Source organism: Oncorhynchus mykiss, chromosome 17 (genome assembly GCF_013265735.2).
Source record: "Oncorhynchus mykiss isolate Arlee chromosome 17, USDA_OmykA_1.1, whole genome shotgun sequence".
Lineage (NCBI taxonomy): Eukaryota > Metazoa > Chordata > Actinopteri > Salmoniformes > Salmonidae > Oncorhynchus > Oncorhynchus mykiss.
In genome coordinates, this window is record NC_048581.1 from 51,223,569 (window position 1) to 51,243,077 (window position 19,509).

General features: G+C 43.8%; 1 protein-coding gene across 9 annotated transcripts in view; it reads right to left on the reverse strand.

Moving 5' to 3' along the window:
• The window catches only part of LOC110493206 (plasma membrane calcium-transporting ATPase 1), a 162,759-nt gene extending 143,455 nt beyond the window's left edge, over positions 1 to 19,304 (reverse strand). For 3 of the 9 annotated variants that reach the window (XM_036950060.1, XM_036950058.1, XM_036950056.1), the window contains exons 1-2: positions 12,186 to 12,711; positions 11,879 to 12,044 (exon numbers count right to left, since the gene is read on the reverse strand). The gene's annotated coding sequence lies outside the window, so the exon portion shown is untranslated. Of the gene's footprint in view, positions 1 to 11,878; positions 12,045 to 12,185; positions 12,712 to 19,130 lie in introns of those variants that run through there. The other 6 variants (XM_036950057.1, XM_036950050.1, XM_036950052.1 and 3 more) reach the window with 5 other exon arrangements.
• Positions 19,305 to 19,509: the final 205 nt, after the last annotated feature.

Sequence of the window (19,509 nt, forward strand, 5' to 3'; positions counted from 1 at the left end):
GGTTATATGCTGGCTTGGCTAAACACCCGGTGTTGTGTTGCATTCTGGGGCAGAACACCCCACGTCAGCCAATGACCCTGAGCCTGTCTTCTAACCAATCACTCAGAGGCATGCTGTCAAGTGACATTACTCTGGATTACAATTCAAAAAATAAAAAAATAAATATATATATATATACATACACACTGCTCAAAAAAATAAAGGGAACACTAAAATAACACATCCTAGATCTGAATGAATGAAATATTCTTATTAAATACTTTTTTCTTTACATAGTTGAATGTGCTGACAACAAAAATCACACAAAAATGATCAATGGAAATCAAATTTATCAACCCATGGAGGTCTGGATTTGGAGTCACACTCAAAATTAAAGTGGAAAACCACACTACAGGCTGATCCAACTTTGATGTAATGTCCTTAAAACAAGTCAAAAGGAGGCTCAGTAGTGTGTGTGGACTCCATGTGCCTGTATGACCTCCCTACAACGCCTGGGCATGCTCCTAATGAGGTGGCGGATGGTCTCCTGAGGGATCTCCTCCCAGACCTGGACTAAAGCATCCGCCAACTTCTGGACAGTCTGTGGTTGGTTGATGGAGCGAGACATGATGTCCCAGATGTGCTCAATTGGATTCAGGTCTGGGGAACGGGCGGGCCAGTCCATAGCATCAATGCCTTCCTCTTGCAGGAACTGCTGACACACTCCAGCCACATGAGGTCTAGCATTGTCTTGCATTAGGAGGAACCCAGGGCCAACCGCACCAGCATATGGTCTCACAAGGGGTCTGAAGATCTCATCTCGGTACCTAATGGCAGTCAGGCTACCTCTGGCGAGCACATGGAAGGCTGTGCGGCCCCCAAAAGAAATGCCACCCCACACCATGACTGACCCACCGCCAAACCGGTCATGCTGGAGGATGTTGCAGGCAGCAGAACGTTCTCCACGGCGTCTCCAGGCTCTGTCACATGTGCTCAGTGTGAACCTGCTTTCATCTGTGAAGAGCACAGGGTGCCAGTGGCAAATTTGCCAATCTTGGTGTTCTCTGGCAAATGCCAAACGTCCTGCACGGTGTTGGGCTGTAAGCACAACCCCCACCTGTGGACGTCGGGCCCTCATACCACCCTCATGGAGTCTGTTTCTGACCGTTTTGAGCAGACACATGCACATTTGTGGCCTGCTGGAGGTCATTTTGCAGGGCTCTGGCAGTGCTCCTCCTGCTCCTCCTTGCACAAAGGCGGAGGTAGGTCCTGCTGCTGGGTTGTTGCCCTCCTACGGCCTCCTCCACGTCTCCTGATGTACTGGCCTGTCTCCTGGTAGCGCCTCCATGCTCTGGACACTACGCTGACAGACATAGCAAACCTTCTTGCCACAGCTCGCATTGATGTTCCATCCTGGATGAGCTGCACTACCTGAGCCACTTGTAGCATGAGACGGAGTCTACAACCCAAACCACTAGTGTGACCAAAACATCAGCCAGGAAGCATAGGAACTGAGAAGTGGTCTGTGGTCCCCACCTGCAGAACCACTCCTTTATTGGGAGTCTTGCTAATTGCCTATAATTTACACCCGTTGTCTATTCCATTTGCACAACAGCATGTGAAATTTATTGTCAATCAGTGTTGCTTCCTAAGTGGACAGATTGATTTCACCGAAGTGTGATTGATTTGAGCAGTATATATATAAACAGCAGGGGGTATCCAATGTTGGCCAACATTGACTACTACTAAATGTCACAAATAACACTTGGCATGTGCAGCAAGGTCACATTGTGTAATTAGCGATGATTTACTAAAGCGACAAGTGTTCAGACTGAACGAGACTCATTCGACCCTCAAGACATTGGAAACACACAAACATTGTGTAATAGCACACACGCACAGAGAGAGAGAAGTGCTAGTTCTTTAGGAAAATGAGTTTGTCAGCTTCAGATGACTGTTGCAAGGTTGTTCCTCTACTGCAGTCACAAGATGGTCCCAGATGTCGAGGCACAACAAATGTCGTGGTTTTCAGTGTGTTCAGCAAACCACCAGCCTTCCTACCTCACTGCCACCGCTTGTTTGAAATGAAGTCATGCTAATGCTACTGGAATGTGTGCTAACCAGGTTTGCTTGAGACAGTGACGCAAACACAGAGAGCCATTGATACTTGTGGGACGGGACGGGCGTATCTCACAATCCTATCTCACAGTCCTCCCAATCTATACGGCGTCGTCCTCATTCGCTCTTCTAGAATCCACTCTCCTTGTCTCGGTTCTGTGACACAATCAGCTTACTCAGCAGCTAGACGCGATGTATAGAGTTGATCAGATGTTTCATTCCATACAAAAGAGGCGTGTAGGAACTACACAATACATACAGCATCGGTATGAATGCACCCATGTGCTTTTCGGTCTCCGCACCCACTCGCTCTCCCTTTCCCCTTCCCCTTCTGTAAGGCCTCTTGTTTAAATGGGACCAGCACGTCGGGCAGCAGTGGAAAAACACGTTATTTACAGCATTCATATGATCATAACGCAGAGCTATTTAGGTCCAGGACAACGGCACCTTTGATTGTTTGACACACACGGAAAGGCTTGTCCTAAACCTCAAATAAGCAGGAACTCTGATACACACAGACTAGCCAGTTTAATTCAATTAACACCACTGAGCATTTATAACAGCAGACTAAATGTTTTCGAACTCTGTCAGAGGAATGAACGGACATGTAGGTTGGTTTATGCTGTATAAAACGTGGAATAACTTCTGTTCCGTTAGTGGAACAGTTCGGTAAGGTCTGTTTCAGGTTTTCCAGACATTTCATTTAAGTATAATATTCCTATTTCCTTCTTCCATTTTGGATTTGATGTTGGGCCAGTCAACTGAATGAAGTTCAGTGAGTGTGTGTGTGTGTATGTGTATGTGTATGTGTATGTGTGTGTGTATATATATATATATATATATATATTCAGTAAACAGCCGCAGTAGGAGAGAACAGCTCAGCCTCATTGTGTTCAGTAATAATGTCCAAACAGCACCACACCCTGTTTCTCAACCCAAATACAACATTCAGCATTCAACCCCCATTCACTGCTCCAGACACAGGACGCGCACACACACACACACACACACACACACACACACACACCTCATTACATAACCAACAGCTAACGATGCACAATCAGTTTTAATACAAAACACTGTTTTAATAGCATTGTGTGTGATTTGTAAACTAGCTTATTGTAGCGCATAAATATCCGAGCAGTTAATCTCTGTGACGATATGTGTGTGTGTGTGTGTGTATGTGCACATGAGGTTAAGGCGGTGACCGCTATAAAAACACTCGCCTGTCTGGAGGCTGGTCTGGGTGGACAGATCAGACCCCTGACACACACCCCAACTCCCCCATCCCAGAGAGAGAAAGAAGGGGGAACGATGAATGAACCGAGAGATAGACGAGTAAAATAAGGAGTGACGGGGGGGGGGGGGGGGGGGGTACGAAGGACAGGGAGCAGAGAGAGGCAGAGAACAAGGGGATGGAGGGGGGGAGGGAGGCAGTGAGCCAGAGAGTTCCCTCTTGGCATTGGGCCCGGCAGCTACATCTGACGTGTGTTACTGTTACTCCCAGACTTCCAAACATACAAACAACTACAGCACTAGAACTACATACACTGGCTACATAAAACACACATTTAACTACACAACTACATCACACACACTCCAACTCCCCCATCCCAGAGAGAGAAAGAAGGGAGAATGATGAATGAACCGAGAGATAGACAGGGAGGAAAAAGGAGTGACGGGGAAAACGAGGGGGGGGGGGGGGGTACGAAAGACAGGGAGCAGAGGAGGCAGAGGGAGAGAACAAGGGGATGGAGGCAGTGAGGCAGAGAGTTCCCTCTTGGCATTGGGCCCGGCAGCTACATCTGACGTGTGTTACTGTTACCGCCAGACTTCCAAACAACTACAGCACTAGAACTACATACACTGGCTACTTAAACACACATTTAACTAAACAACTACATCACACACACACACACACACACACACACACACACACACAAACAAAAGCTGGCTACATAAACACAAACAGATGTAAAAGAGGGACAGAGGGAGAGGCCTCAGCCCAGTGTCGTTAAAATATCAGGAAGTGAAATGGCGAGGAGAAAATATGCATGAGGAACACAGAACATGAGGAAACCATCCAGATCTCCACTTCCTCTGCGCCTACAACACTCCACCTCGGACCCCTTTGTCCCACCCCCTCTCCTGTCCCCTCATCCACCTCTCCTCTGTGAGTTTAACTGCCGTACTGTTACCATACATAGTGAGTTCAGTAAACGAGTGCAATGCGTCGCGCTCCTTCCCTGGAGCCAACGTGAGCTCCACGACCAGTGCAGTGCATCCCTCCCTCCCTCCGTCCCTCCCTCCCTCCGTGCAAATACATTCCATTGGTTCGAGTAAATGACTACACTTCATCCTAACCTCACCACTCTCCCTCTTCTTCTCTCCCTCCCTCTCTGCCCGTCTCAAATTCCGCTTCAGATCAGCTTTATTATAGCAAGAGTGGCAAAGCCAAGCAAAGTGGGACAGACTATGATATTAAAAACAACAAATCATTATGGCAACAATAATAGGTATAGCGAGAGACAGGACATTTCTTTTGAACACTACTGTGATGATCTAAAAAGCATATTTTGCTTTGAATATCTAAAAATAAAAAAGATGTGAGACAGTGTGCTACTAAAATGCAGAGGCTTGCTATTTATGATCGTCAACAATTTGCTCTGATAGATAAAGCCACAATGAACAAACGGGCGTGCATTAACCATGCTGCGGAGGATGATAAAAGAATGCAGGAAATAACTCAGTAGCCTACTATCTAAGAGTCCCTTGCTTCACTATGTGTGTATGAATGTAGGTGTGCTCTCAATGTAAACAACCATCTGGGTTGGGTACTAGAGTCACACCGGTTTCATCACCGACAGCATATGTTAAATGGCCCTCTTTCACTGTCTCCATATATTCCTCTTGCCTCGGACTTTCTCTCCTCCTGCTCTCGGTCACAATCCCCCCCCCCCCCCTTACTCATACCTGTTCTCTCTATCGTTCTGTGCCTCTCTCGCCATCGCGTTCTCTCCTTCATTAGCATGTTTTCTAATCAATCCAACCTCTTCGTCAGTGTTCCACATTTTTTGCCTGTCTGCTAATATCCACACACACACACCCTTGCAGCAGGGACAAAGAGTCACATTGTTTGGCACCATAGATGAACTCAACAATGACAACTTCATGTGTTCAGAAACCGGTGTGTGTTTGTCTTAATGAGTACGCCAGTGATGTTTTGTGATAATGAGCTGAAGCCGCACGCCCCCCCCACACCTCTACTCTGTGTCGATCCTGTCAACACGCCACAATCCCACAATGCACCACAGGGACTCTCAGGGGACACTTCACTTCCACGCTCTATTAATACAACTCACAACACATCTAGCAGCTGTGTGTGCGCTGAGCTGTCACTTCACACTCACCACACACATACACACACACTTGATGGAGCCTGCTTACAGCTCATCACATCCTCAGCAGCAGTCTGCAACACCTTAACGAGAAGTTCATCATGACTAAACACACACATACAGAACAAAAACACTCAAAACAAATTTGCCACGATGACGAACAAAGGAGAGAAACGGAGTGGAGAGGAGAGAGCAGAGAGAAGAGAAGAGTGTTGCATTGTATACCGAAACTTCTGTACTTTTTCGATACAAGAACAGGAAAAACGGTTCGGTACTATAATTATTTTGTTATTTTTTCCCCTTCGGTACTTCTATCAAATGTGTCTCATGTCGTCTACTGATTGAGAGAGAATCAAGTCTATCAGTGCAGCCGATGCCCCCTTAAAGCGCAACGTGCCTGTTCTACTTACTCATTGCTAGCTCTAGCCTGAACCACTGCACTCACATGGAGTCTGGCCTGCATCACCACTTATGCTGCACAGAAGCTAACATTTACATTTTAGTAATTTAGCAGACGCTCTTATCCAGAGTGACTTACAGGAACAATTAGGGTTGAGTGCCTTTGAATAATGCAATATGGCATGTAGCTAGAAATGTCGAAAGTGTTCGCAAAACAATGTCCATTACAGTCTAGAACACTTTACAATGCAAGAAGATACCAGTAGCTTCCAGCTTTGTAGATGAACTTTTCTTGCTTACAGCCTGAATATAACATCAATTCACTACCCTAGTACCTTGTTTGTGATGAAGCAAAAATACTGCTGATATCATAACTGGGACATATACACACCCACATGTGTGTGTTAGACTAAATCTATACATAAAACATATTATATACACCCAGGTGGCGACACGCATCTCTGCGTGCCTGGCAGTTATACTATATATAAAGTATGTGGACATCTCTTCAGATTAGTGGATTTGGTTATTAACAGTCCCACCCGTTATTGACCGGTGTATGAAAATCGAGCACACAGCCGTGCAATCGCCATAGACAAACACTGGCAGTAGAATGACCTAACTGAAGAGCTCAGTGACTTCCACCGTGGCACCGCCATAGGATGCCACCTTTCAAACGGGTCAGTTCATAAAATGGCTGCCCTACTAGAGCTGCCCCGGTCAGTTGTAAGTGCTGTTATTGTGAAGTGGAAGCACCTATGAGCAACAACAGTTTAGCCGCGAAGTGGTAGGTCACAGAAGCTCACAGGAGGGGGCCGCCGAGTGCTGAAGCGTGTGGCGTGTAAAAATCGTCTGTCCTCGGTTGCAACACTCACTAGCGAGTTCTAAACTGCCTCTGGAAGCAACATCAGCACAAGAACTGTTCGTCGGGAGCTTCATGAAACAGGTTTCCATGGCCGAGGAGCCGCACACAAGCCTAAGATCACCATGCACAATGTCAAGTGTCGGCTGGAGTGGTGCAAAGCTTGCCTCCATTGGACTCTGGAGCAGTGGCAACGCGTTCTCTGGAGTGATTAATCCCGCTTAACCATCTGGCAGTCCAAAGGAGGAATCTGGGTTTGGCAGATGCCAGGAGAACGCTACCTGCCCCAATGCATAGTGCCAACTGTAAAGTTTGGTGGAGTGTGGAAGAACTTTACTGGCCTGCAGAGCCCAGAGCTCAACCCCATCTAACACCTTTGGGGTGAATTGGAACGCCGACTGCGAGCCACATCAGTGCCCGACCTAACTAATGCTCTTGTGATTGAATGGAAGCAAGTCCTGCAGCAATGTTCCAACATCTAGTGGAAAGCCTTCCCAGAAGAGGAGGCTGTTATAACACCAAAAGGAGGGACCAACTCCATATTAATCCCCATGATTTTGTAATGATATTATCAACGTATGTCCACATACTTCTGGTCATGTAGTGTAGCAGCACCATAACACTACAGGCCTATATCTATCTATCTCCTCTCTCTTTTCCAGATGGGATAGGACTCAGAACAAACTCACCCAGCAATGCAGGCTTAACACTCTCTGTGCGTATGTGTTTTTGTGTGTGTGTGTGTGTGTGTGTGGGGCCCTTTCTGAGATGAGATAGGGTGCTAAAGGGGCTCTTGGTTTCGGGGGCTTAACCTCTGCTATGAATCGTGACTCTGAGACTAACTCAATTCTTAGTTCACTCAATCCTGAACATGAGGAGGAATTGGGGGGGGGGGGGGGGGGGGGGGGGATTGAAGAGAGGAGTGGAATAAGAAGAGGGTTGAGGAGCGGGGGATTTGAACGAGGGAAAATAAACCGGTCAGCCTCTGCATGAGCCCAATCCTTTTGGAAGATGTTCCCCTCTTCCCACTCAAATCGGGAATTGGAACGTCACTGCCCAGAACAAACAGTCTTGTAGAAAAACCTTCAATAATGGGTTAGCGGTGTTGGTTACATGAAGAAAATACAATTAAAAACGTAACAAGAGAAGTGAGTATAATGGACGTTGGAAGTTGCTAGGTTATTACATTCTATTTAGATCTCTACTGATGAGGTTTCCTAGAGGGACAGTTCTGGCAGGCCACCCAAGCCCACCCAGAGTGCAAGACAAAATGTAGAACATGTACAATTAGTTGGGACGATGCAGCATAGTGAATACTAGAATATTAATTATGGTAGTCACATATATGGAATAATTGCGGCACAATAACACTACAGGCCTACAGGTCCGCAATACACACCAACTAGCATAACAAACACCTAAAAAAAACACACTAACAAAACAAACACCACAATACGGACGAACAAAACCCAATAAAAACTAATAAAAACACGTAACACAGAGCCCGTCAACCCTGTAGCAACGTGTGCAAGACACATTCACAATAACACAGTTTAGACAAAGAGGTGCAGTCTGACAGAGTTTTGTCTGTGTTCAAACCCTGGACAATAAGGATGTGCCTCCGTGTGGCCCTCTGTTGATGATACCAACACAAAGGTTGTGGGTTCAATTGACACAGGGAATTCATAACAGTACAGGGAGTGCAATCCAGTCTTCTAAATGGCATATATTATTATCCTTGTGGGCCCCTGGGACCAACACTGAAGAGTAGCATACTGTCCCAAGGGTATATATTAGCTTAAAGGGGCAACCTCCCCCATCAACCTTGGTAGACAAGTCCCCTCGGGCACAGTGGAGATTTGAAGGATGGATGAGCAAGAAGAAAGCTGAGGCTGATTAGATAGAAGAGATGGACCAGTAGGAAGCTGGGAATGATTACGGTCGGTAGCCATGATGTCTTTATGATGGGACTGATGAGATTTTGTGAATCCCTAACCACCCCCCTTGCCCCTACTAACTCGCTTTGAGGGACCTCCATTATCACGTGTTGCTGACAAAACTCAGAGGGTGACTTCCAGAGAGTGGCATGGCGGAGACACCGGGGCAGTCACTCATGCATGTGACTAGTGGATTAACGAGGCAGAAAAGGATGTCCCACGGGATCATGGGACAAGGACAGAGGACACAATCCTCTGCTCAGAAGTTGCTGACCCCTGCCAGATCTTACAACACCTGGATAGGCATCTTACGTATCAGCTCACGTACTATATTACAGCAATACGTCAGTCGACGCCGTGGCATGCAACCATTGGTGGATGCCGGCGACGTTTGCGGAGGGGAACGCAATCTATATGACAAATGTCACACTGAGAAGCTGACGTCACCATTTGCTGTTCTGTCTGGAGTACGATGGAGTTCAGAGTGCGTCTTGAACCAGCAATTACTTTCTGCTATAAAAAAGGTCGATACCCTTTATCAGAGGGACGAAACACACTTAGAGAGATGTTTGCTGCCTTTTTCAGACAGTCCAAGATAATAAATAACCGGCATATCACCATACAGACGGGACAGAAAGACAGGACAGACACACAGCACTATGCATGCATGCAGTGTCATTTACTATATTGATAATGTGAGTGTTATTGATCAGGCTGTGAGTTTAATTGATCAAGTTGACAGACAGGACACAGAACATTCCCTCAGTCAAAGAGATGAATGAGACACACTATATTAATAATAATAATAATAATAATAATAATAATAATAATAATAATAATAATAATAATAATAATGATGCCTGTGACAGACGATGCTATACATAGAGAACCAATCAAAAGTTTGGACACACCTACTCATTCTTGTGGTTTTTCCTTATTTGTACTATTTTCTACAATATAGAATGAAGTGAAGGCACCAGAAACTATGAAATAACACATATGGAATCAAGTACTGAAAAAAAAGAAGTATAAAACAAATAAAAATATAATTTATATTTGAGATTCTTCAAAGTAGCCACACTTTTGCCTTGATGGCAGCTTTGCACACACTTGGCATTCTCTCAACCAGAATGCATTCAACTAAAAGGTGCACCTTAATAAAGTTGTAGAATTAATATCTTAATAAATTTGAGCCAATCAGTTGTGCTGTGACAAGGTAGGGGTGGTATACAAAAGCAAGCCCTATTTGATAAAAAACAGCTCAACAGCTCAAACAGCTCAAATAAGCAAAGAGAAACGACAGTCCATCATTACTTTTAGGCACAAAGGTCAGTCAATACGGAAGATTTCAATGTTGCAAAAACCATCAAGCGCTATGACGAAACTGGCTCTCATGAGGACCGCCACAGGAAAGGAAGACCCAGAGTTACCTCTGCTGTAGAGGATAAGTTCATTAGAGTTACCAGCCTCAGAAATTGAAGCCCAAATAAATGCTTCAAAGTTCAAGTAACAGACACATCTGAACATCAACTGTTTCAGAGGAGACTGTGTGAATCAGGCCTGGGACTGTCATTTGTTTTTCAACAGGACAATGACCCAACATACCTCCAGGCTGTGTAAGGGCTACGAAGGAGAGTGATGGAGTGCTGCATCAGATGACCTGGCCTCCACCCAATTGACATGGTTTGGGATGAGTTGGACCGCAGAGTGAAGGAAAAGCAGCCAACAAGTGCTCAGCATATGTGGGAGCTCCTTCAAGGCTGTTGGAAAAGCATTCCTCATGAAGATGGTTGAGAGAATGCCAAGAGTGTGTAAAGCTGTCATCAAGGCAAAGGGTGGCTATTTGAAGAACCTCAAATATAAAATATATTTTGATTTGTTTCACACTTTTCAGGTTACTACATGATTCAATGTGTTTTTTCATAGTTTTGATGCCTTCACTTTCATTCTACAAGGTCTAATCAGTCAAAATAAAGAAAAAAACCTTGAATTAGTCAGTGTCCAAACTTTTGACTGGAACTGTATGTTACAGCATTTAAACACACAACAAATAGTAGTCAATAAGTTAAATATGTAATGTTTTTCTGAGGCTGTTCCTGAGGGGAAGGTGTAGCCTACAGTATGATTAGACATGTTCAGTTTACTGCAGCAGTCACACCTAGTCTAGTCTAGTCTAGTCTAGAGTGAAGGTGAAAGTGCGTATATAGGATAAAGGCCGGCTTTAAAGGGGTGAGATCAACCTGAATGTTCTGAATATAATAATATTGCAATAATAGCCGTGGTCCCTGACACTCCGCTGCCGGAGGAAAATAACAGCGCAGATGACCTCCTTTGGAGGTCACACAATCTGAAAAATAGTCACGAGCAGATTTTGCGGGGTCTCCCCCTGTAGAAACGCAATAGCGCGAGGACACACCCAGAAAAAGGAAGGAGAATGGAGAGGAGAGCCGATGCCCATCCCTTGGAAATTATGTAAGAAGGATTTACTTCTCACGAACGAGCGCTTGTTAATTAAACAAGGTTGTCTCTTCTCTTTCGAAGCTCGAGCTAAACATTCTGTTTGAGTAATAACAACAAAAAAAACACAACCATTCACTACAATTGACATGTAGAATCTGAACTAGGAACAACTAATGGATCAAGCTAAACCGGCGTATCCAATAATGCAGACACAGAGCTACGCGCAGATAAATACACGCACACGCGAGCACGATCAAATACACACGAGACGACCCTGATGACAGTTGCGCATTGCCGTCTGTGACATTTACGCGGATTCTCCAAATAAAACGATAGGATAAACCCACGAGCGCATAAAATGCCTCCCCAGACATGACCAACCATTCATTTTCTACCTGAGACAAACTGTTGCGACAAACACTCATTGGTGAAGGACACAGACTCCCTGTCTGAATAGTAGCCGCACCCCCCATTCGGAAATTAGCTGTTCCCACCTATAAAACATCAGTGTTTATTACCAAACCAGGGGAGGTTGTTTATTGCAACTTGACTATTTTCTCCCAGCAAGACTGAACTCGTTATCTGCAGACAACAGGCGGATGGTTGCATTGGTAGAGCCAGTGCAAAACACACGCATCGCACGAAACCATTAATTCGTTCCACTCATACACCTGTGGAAAATAACATGACATTTGGAAGAGAAGGGTAGAGGCAGCAGTCCTTACCCGGATGCTGAGGGCAGTCAGGCGGTTAGGTAGCCTACATGACAACCAGACGGCGGGAGATAGTCTAAGTGAGCGCTCCTCTCAGCTCACCAACACACACAATCACACTGCACTAGCGGGTAAATCCACTATCCCGTATCTCAGTCTTCTTCCGCTTCTGTCAGAGCTGGGTAGTGCAAAAGGTATTTCAGTGAGTAGGCGTACAGTTTGACACCGAAAAACACCACACATACACACAAAAAAATCAGTGCCTATATTGATATTGTGCCTTTGAGATGGGGAAAGAAATCAGTGAGATGGGATTTACCACTATGTGATCGGCGCAAATATGCGTGCTGTAGAAGTGCAAGCTATAGCCTACGGTTTTGTTTTTTCCTCATCTGGGCTCCGATGTGACAACTGTGGCATTGCACAGAGACGGGCTTGATCGTGGAACTTTGTAGATTTTCCTTTTGTTTTAGATATCGGTAACTTGGCGTGAAGTGTGTGACAAACTAGACCAACGCGTTATGAGTCCCAAATGGAAACCAACTGTTGAGATTTCACTTCGAAAACTAACACCCTTCCTTTCCAAATAGGAGGAAAATATCGCGCAGAGGAAGGATCCTCTTGGTGGTCCGAATGCACAGCAGCAGTCCCAATAGATTCACTCCGCAAGGTTTCTTGTTTTGTCTAGGCTAAATTGTGACTGGGTTCACGTCCATCCGCGGTAAAAAGTACAGATAAACGCGACCAATCTCCGAACTATAGAAAGATCGGTTCACCGATTTCCGTGGCTGGAAAAACGAAAGAGATATGCAGCGTCTGAAGCGAGCGCCGCCACGGAGCGGGAGGGGGAGGCGGGCGGAGGGAGAAAGAGGGAGGGACAAAATCGGGATTACCCATTTAAAGTGGATCCTTGAGGAGACATGATCGTTTCTCTTGAACAGTTGAATCGATGATCGCCTGAATAGTCCCGTAATGGCATCAGGAAACCTATATAATTATCATAATTCCGTCCCAGGTCTGCGTTGTAGCTTGTCTGCTCTGCCCTCCACGGTGTGATTCATGAAATGGTTCAATTTAGGCCTAGGCCTGGTTACATGTCCCCAATACAGGAATACATGTTTGATTAAGACTCCACAAGTAGCCTAAAGTTTAGTAGAATAAGAATGTACCTATAGGCCTAAATAGTGTTTCGGATTATTTTGGGCCCAATAGAAATTAGTCACTTTGAGTTACTTTTTATTACATTATTAATATTTTTTAAACATTTTATTTAACTAGGCAAGTCATTAGAATAAGAATGTAATGTTTCTGAGCAAATCTACATTATTCTGGGTGCTACCATGATTCTGGGTAATCATGAATGAATGGTGAGTAATGATGAGTGGCAAAGTTACAGAGATGATGCTGAAACTAGTTTCACAACATTTGTTCACAACGAACGTGGGGCAGCGCACAATTGGCCCAGCGTCCTCCGGGTTAGGGGAAGTTTGTCCGGAAAAGCCGTCATTGTAAATAAGAATTTGTTTCTTAACTGACTTGCCTTGTTAAATAAAGGTTAAATACATTTGGAAAAAACATAATACGAAACACAACCAAAACAAACTGCAAATGTATCCAGCAAGTTTTGCTAGGAATATGGGACCAAATACTAAACTTTTGATTACGTACATTACTTATGCCACCTTCAAATGGGGGGACTATATACATAAAGTGCATTTATTTCTAAATGCTAAAACGGATATGTATGAAAATACCCTCAAATAAAAGATGACATTCTGTACTTTCGCCTCATATAAAACATTTGATCTCAAATCCAAAATGCTGTAGTGTATAGCCAAGTTTTAGCTCCTCTGTCCAAATAAATACATAGTGAATTGTGTATAACCCAAATACAGCAGATTATGTAGGCTACTGATGATACGTGGTTTATATGAATGCAGTGGTTGTTTCCAAGGCAGCGGTTTAAGTACCTTCTTAGCAAAGAGCATTTTCTCAAGCAAGAATTTTGGTAGGACTGTCTGGGAGTGGTCTGAGAGGAGAGGGGTCAACTGAAAATGAGCAGTTATTGGCAGAGAGGTTTGTAACTCTGTGTCCTTTTCGTCTATTTAACAAATTTACTGCACAGTGATGTCACCATGGAAGGCCAAAACTCCAACCCACCAAAACAGGCTGAAATTTCAGGCGGTCTTTTCAAACAGCTTCTACACTAAAAGGGCATTATCATAATGTTCTCAATTTCACAGTATTATTCCAACCACATAGTGTAGAAATATATACAATAAATCATGTTTTTGACTGCACTGGGCCTCCAGTGTGTTCTACAAAGCTAACATATGAAATTATTTTAAAATGTTCATACATCGGACACTACAGGCCTTTTCGTGAGAAGACCGATTTACAGGATGTCTCATGGTCTGACAAACACCGCTCTAGCTCTGCCACCTTTCACCGCAGATGTGGAAGGGCGACATCGGCTCTGCCCCCAGATATCTCCAGTTTAAACCGACAGATGTTGATGGGGATTTTTGTATTATGCTAATTAGATTTCATCGGGGGCACGGAATCCGACTCTAGTGGGTTAAAGGTAAAAAAATATATAAAAATTAAACTCACTATAAAAATACACATTATGTGCACGGGTAGCCATGGAAACGACCGGTCATACTTGTCAGCACATATATGGAGAGATTTACATGCATTTCTATCTTCCCTCTATGCTCAAATCATAGAAAAAATTCAATTATTTGATGAATTAATATAATTTATGAAAGTGGACATTTGACTCAACCGTTCCAGGTGCTGTATTAGTATTTGTAAACACTGAGCAAAAATAGGTTAAAGGTAGAAAAAGAAATGCAGTCTGGTTGAAACAATGAGATGGGTTGCTAAAATATTAACGACCATACAGTGCCTTGCGAAAGTATTCGGCCCACTTGAACTTTGCGACCTTTTGCCACATTTCAGGCTTCAAACATAAAGATATACAACTATATTTTTTTGTGAAGAATCAACAACAAGTGGGACACAATCATGAAGTGGAACGACATTTATTGGATATTTCAAACTTTTTTAACAAATCAAAAACTGAAAAATTGGGCGTGCAAAATTATTCAGCCCCTTTACTTTCAGTGCAGCAAACTCTCTCTAGAAGTTCAGTGAGGATCTCTGAATGATCCAATGTTGACCTAAATGACTAATGATGATAAATACAATCCACCTGTGTGTAATCAAGTCTCCGTATAAATGCACCTGCACTGTGATAGTCTCAGAGGTCCGTTAAAAGCGCAGAGAGCATCATGAAGAACAAGGAACACACCAGGCAGGTCCGGGATACTGTTGTGAAGAAGTTTAAAGCCGGATTTGGATACAAAAAGATTTCCCAAGGAGCACTGTGCAAGTGATAATATTGAAATGGAAGGAGTATCAGACCACTGCAAATCTACCAAGACCTGGCCGTCCCTCTAAACTTTCAGCTCATACAAGGAGAAGACTGATCAGAGATGCAGCCAAGAGGCCCATGATCACTCTGGATGAACTGCAGAGATCTACAGCTGAGGTGGGAGACTCTGTCCATGGGACAACAATCAGTCGTATATTGCACAAATCTGGCCTTTATGGAAGAGTGGCAAGAAGAAAGCCATTTCTTAAAGATATCCATAAAAAGTGTCATTTAAAGTTTGCCACAAGCCACCTGGGAGACACACCAAACATGTGGAAGAAGGTGCTCTGGTCAGATGAAACCAAAATTGAACTTTTTGGCAACAATGCAAGACGTTATGTTTGGCGTAAAAGCAACACAGCTCATCACCCTGAACACACCATCCCCACTGTCAAACATGGTGGTGGCAGCATCATGGTTTGGGCCTGCTTTTCTTCAGCAGGGACAGGGAAGATGGTTAAAATTGATGGGAAGATGGATGGAGCTAAATACAGGACCATTCTGGAAGAAAACCTGATGGAGTCTGCAAAAGACCTGAGACTGGGACAGAGATTTGTCTTCCAACAAGACAATGATCCAAAACATAAAGCAAAATCTACAATGGAATGGTTCAAAAATAAACATATCCAGGTGTTAGAATGGCCAAGTCAAAGTCCAGACCTGAATCCAATTGAGAATCTGTGGAAAGAACTGAAAACTGCTGTTCACAAATGCTCTCCATCCAACCTCACTGAGCTCGAGCTGTTTTGCAAGGAGGAATGGGAAAAAAATGTCAGTCTCTCGATGTGCAAAACTGATAGAGACATACCCAAGCGACTTACAGCTGTAATCACAGCAAAAGGTGGCGCTACAAAGTATTAACTTAAGGGGGCTGAATAATTTTGCACGCCCAATTTTTCAGTTTTTGATTTGTTAAAAAATTTCGAAATATCCAATAAATGTCATTCCACTTCATGATTGTGTCCCACTTGTTGTTGATTCTTCACAAAAAAATACAGTTTTATATCATTATGTTTGAAGCCTGAAATGTGGCAAAAGGTCGCAAAGTTCAAGGGGGCCAAATACTTTCGCAAGGCACTGTATGTAGATAACAGAGTGTTCTAGGAACACAAACATGTTATTAGCTAGGAGAAAAAGAGCGAGAAAGAAAGAGAGAGAGAGAATGGTCTCGACTCTAGCATACAATACAATGATTTCAAATGTAAATGAGTTCAACATGTGTTTAAAGTTGTGTAGCAGAGTCGTGAGAGTGAAGTTGTGTAGCAGAGGGGGTTCGGTAAATTATGCTCGCATAATGAGCAATCTTGCCCGAAGATTTGTTTTTACCACAAAAGTTAACGCCAAGGCTTTTTATTAATTACATTTTTATTTAATCTTTATTTAACTAGCTCTGTGCGCCATCATGGTCTTAGGGTTAGGGTTTGATTTTTGGTTTGATTCCTGGTTTGTGGTTATGGTCAAAAACAGAGACACAAATAAGGAAGTCACAAATCGATATTGTCATACCTTTGTGCCTGAGTTGTCCCTCTGAGCTAAAGCCTATGCATTAGTTAGGGGAGCTAACATGAGTCCTCAGTTTTCTGACAGTTTGAACATAGTTCAGTCAGTAAACCACCTTTACTGCATCTACATATAAGACCTGATAGAATACAGAGGCGAGAATGTATGCCCAAGGCCTATACGAAACGCCAACGCATGAAAACACTGCATCTGATATTCATGAGCACCTGTTCTACATGTAGGCGTTACAGGCTGAGAGGTGCCAGTCAACATCTCAGCTCTTCTGTGACTGACACCCTCCCTTTGCACTTAAAGGGATAATTCAACACCAAATCTTGAAGGGGTAGTTCAACACCAAATATTACAGGGATAGAACAACAACAAATATATAATGGAGAGGTCAACACCAAATCTTTAAGGGGTAGTTCAACACCAAATATTAGAGGGACATTTATAAAACAAATATAAAAGGGACAACTCAACGCCAAATTTTGATGGGACAGGTCAACACCATAGAGCACAAAATCTACATTTTAAAGTAGTAATTTTTCTTCTTCTTTTATGTTTGAAAAAAGCATGAAGCTAATATTGCCGATTTACTGACACATGCAGTGCTGTGAGTCCTGAATCTAAACTTGTCATTTATTTATTGTAGCCACTAGATGTCAGCGATATAGCTTAAAGCCATTGACATACCATAGGCAAAAAAAATTGAAGAAGAAGACAATGCTCTGATCATTGGCTGATCGTTCCAAGGCCATAGGAATCCCCACCCTGTTGACTACTTTAGAAGGATGGAAGCCCTCAATGGCAATGTCCATGCTAAAACAGGTTATATGAGTCCTCTATCTGTCTCTATGGTCAACACCAAACGTTAAAGAGATAGGTCAACACCAAATCTTAAAGGGGAAGTTCAACACCAAATCTTAAAGGGATAGTACAACACCTAATCTTAAAGGGTAGTTCAACACCAAGGTCGGGTTTCCCTGCAGACAACAACCAGGTGTGTTGAAGCGTGAGGCTAAAGTTCTCCACTGTTTTGGTCCCGTAGCTACCACGTTGTAGCGGTGTGAAGCGCACCTGTGCACATACTCTGTGTGACTTTGTAAGAGCAAAGTCTTGCATTGTGCTTAACTCAATGGGCTCGTTTGAGCGGATCACTTTTGTCAAGTTGATGGACACCGCCCGTCAAAGTGTGTTGCATTCTGGGTGGGGACATTTTTTCAGACTTGCGCATAAATGTCGACTGCATTTAACTTTACAAAAACCATGCGATGTTTTGACTGCAGTCGACTGCAAGTTTCTGCAGTTTCTGATTTCATCCTGGCAACACTGCCATGTTGATCTGAGCCTTGCTGTCGGAAAACCACATGAGTGTCTGACTTTCGGCTGTCGCAGATGCACCTCCCCCGACTCCACTCCTCGACTTTTGGTTGCTTTATCCACTCAAACAAGCCCAATTTCTGCGGTGTTGCTCGCGGCAACGTCATCTCGCTGAGTCTCCCTTTAAATGATGAAGTCAATCTCAATGTGAGCCGCCAGATTCAGAGGCCTGATGATAACCAAACTGGAAAAAAAACTGAACGTAATGAATGTCTTATTTAAATTTGATTTGAGTTAGTTTTGGAGTCAAAAATAATAGTTTCAGTATAGTTTTAGTTTTCCAAACAGGTTTATTAATTATTTTATTTTATTTTACTAAGTCATTTTTTCATGATTAGTTTTAGTTCAAGTTTTAGTTTACTATAATAACCTTGGTGTGTGTGTGTGTGTGTGTGTGTGTCCATGCGTGCACGTGCAGATGGTTAATTCACCCTCTGACAGGTCCCTGCACTGCAGCATTAGAGCAGGTATCAACCCTCCTCTTCCTTCTCATCCTCCTCCTCCTCTTCCTCCCATACGTTTTTGAACGTTTCCTCTCTTTCTATTCTCCTCCTTTTATCTATAATTCCCTCCCTATCTCCTCTCTGTCTTCTCCTTCTTACTCTTTTCCCCCATCTCTTCCTGTCTTCCTCTTTCGCTGTCATCTCTCTCTCTATCCCCTTTTTTAGAGTCTCTCATTACCTCTATCCCCAAGCTTGTTGACTCTCTCTCTCTCTCTCTCTCTCTTTCTCCCTCTCTCTCCAAAAACATTGAAAATGTTTCCCCTCTGTTTCTATTCCCCTCCCTTTCTCTCTCATTCCCTGCCCCATCTATTTACTCTCTTCTTCTCTGTGTTGTGTAAGGCAAAGCCTCCGTGGGCTGAGCTTTGCATAGCTGGACAAACACACAGATTAACCAGTACATCTACAGCACCGTACACAACTCATCTCTTCATCTCCTCACCTGGAGCCTTGATCACAGGATAGACACGCGCATTACCAACCGTATCACCAGCCGTATCACCAACTGTTACCATCCACTCAGGTTGGGTTAATGGAGAAAATGCATTTGAGTTCTTGTGCTCTCACTCCTTCTGTCACTGTCTCTCCTTCACCTCTATCCCTTTCGTTATCCCAACCGTCTCTTTCTCTCTCTCTCTCTCTCTCTCGCTCACACACACACACACACACACACACACACACACACACACACACACACACACACACACACACACACACACACACACACACACACACACACACACACACACACACACACACACACACACACACACACACACACACCCTTTCCTTTCCCTGCCAGTCTACCCTCCAGAGAAGGG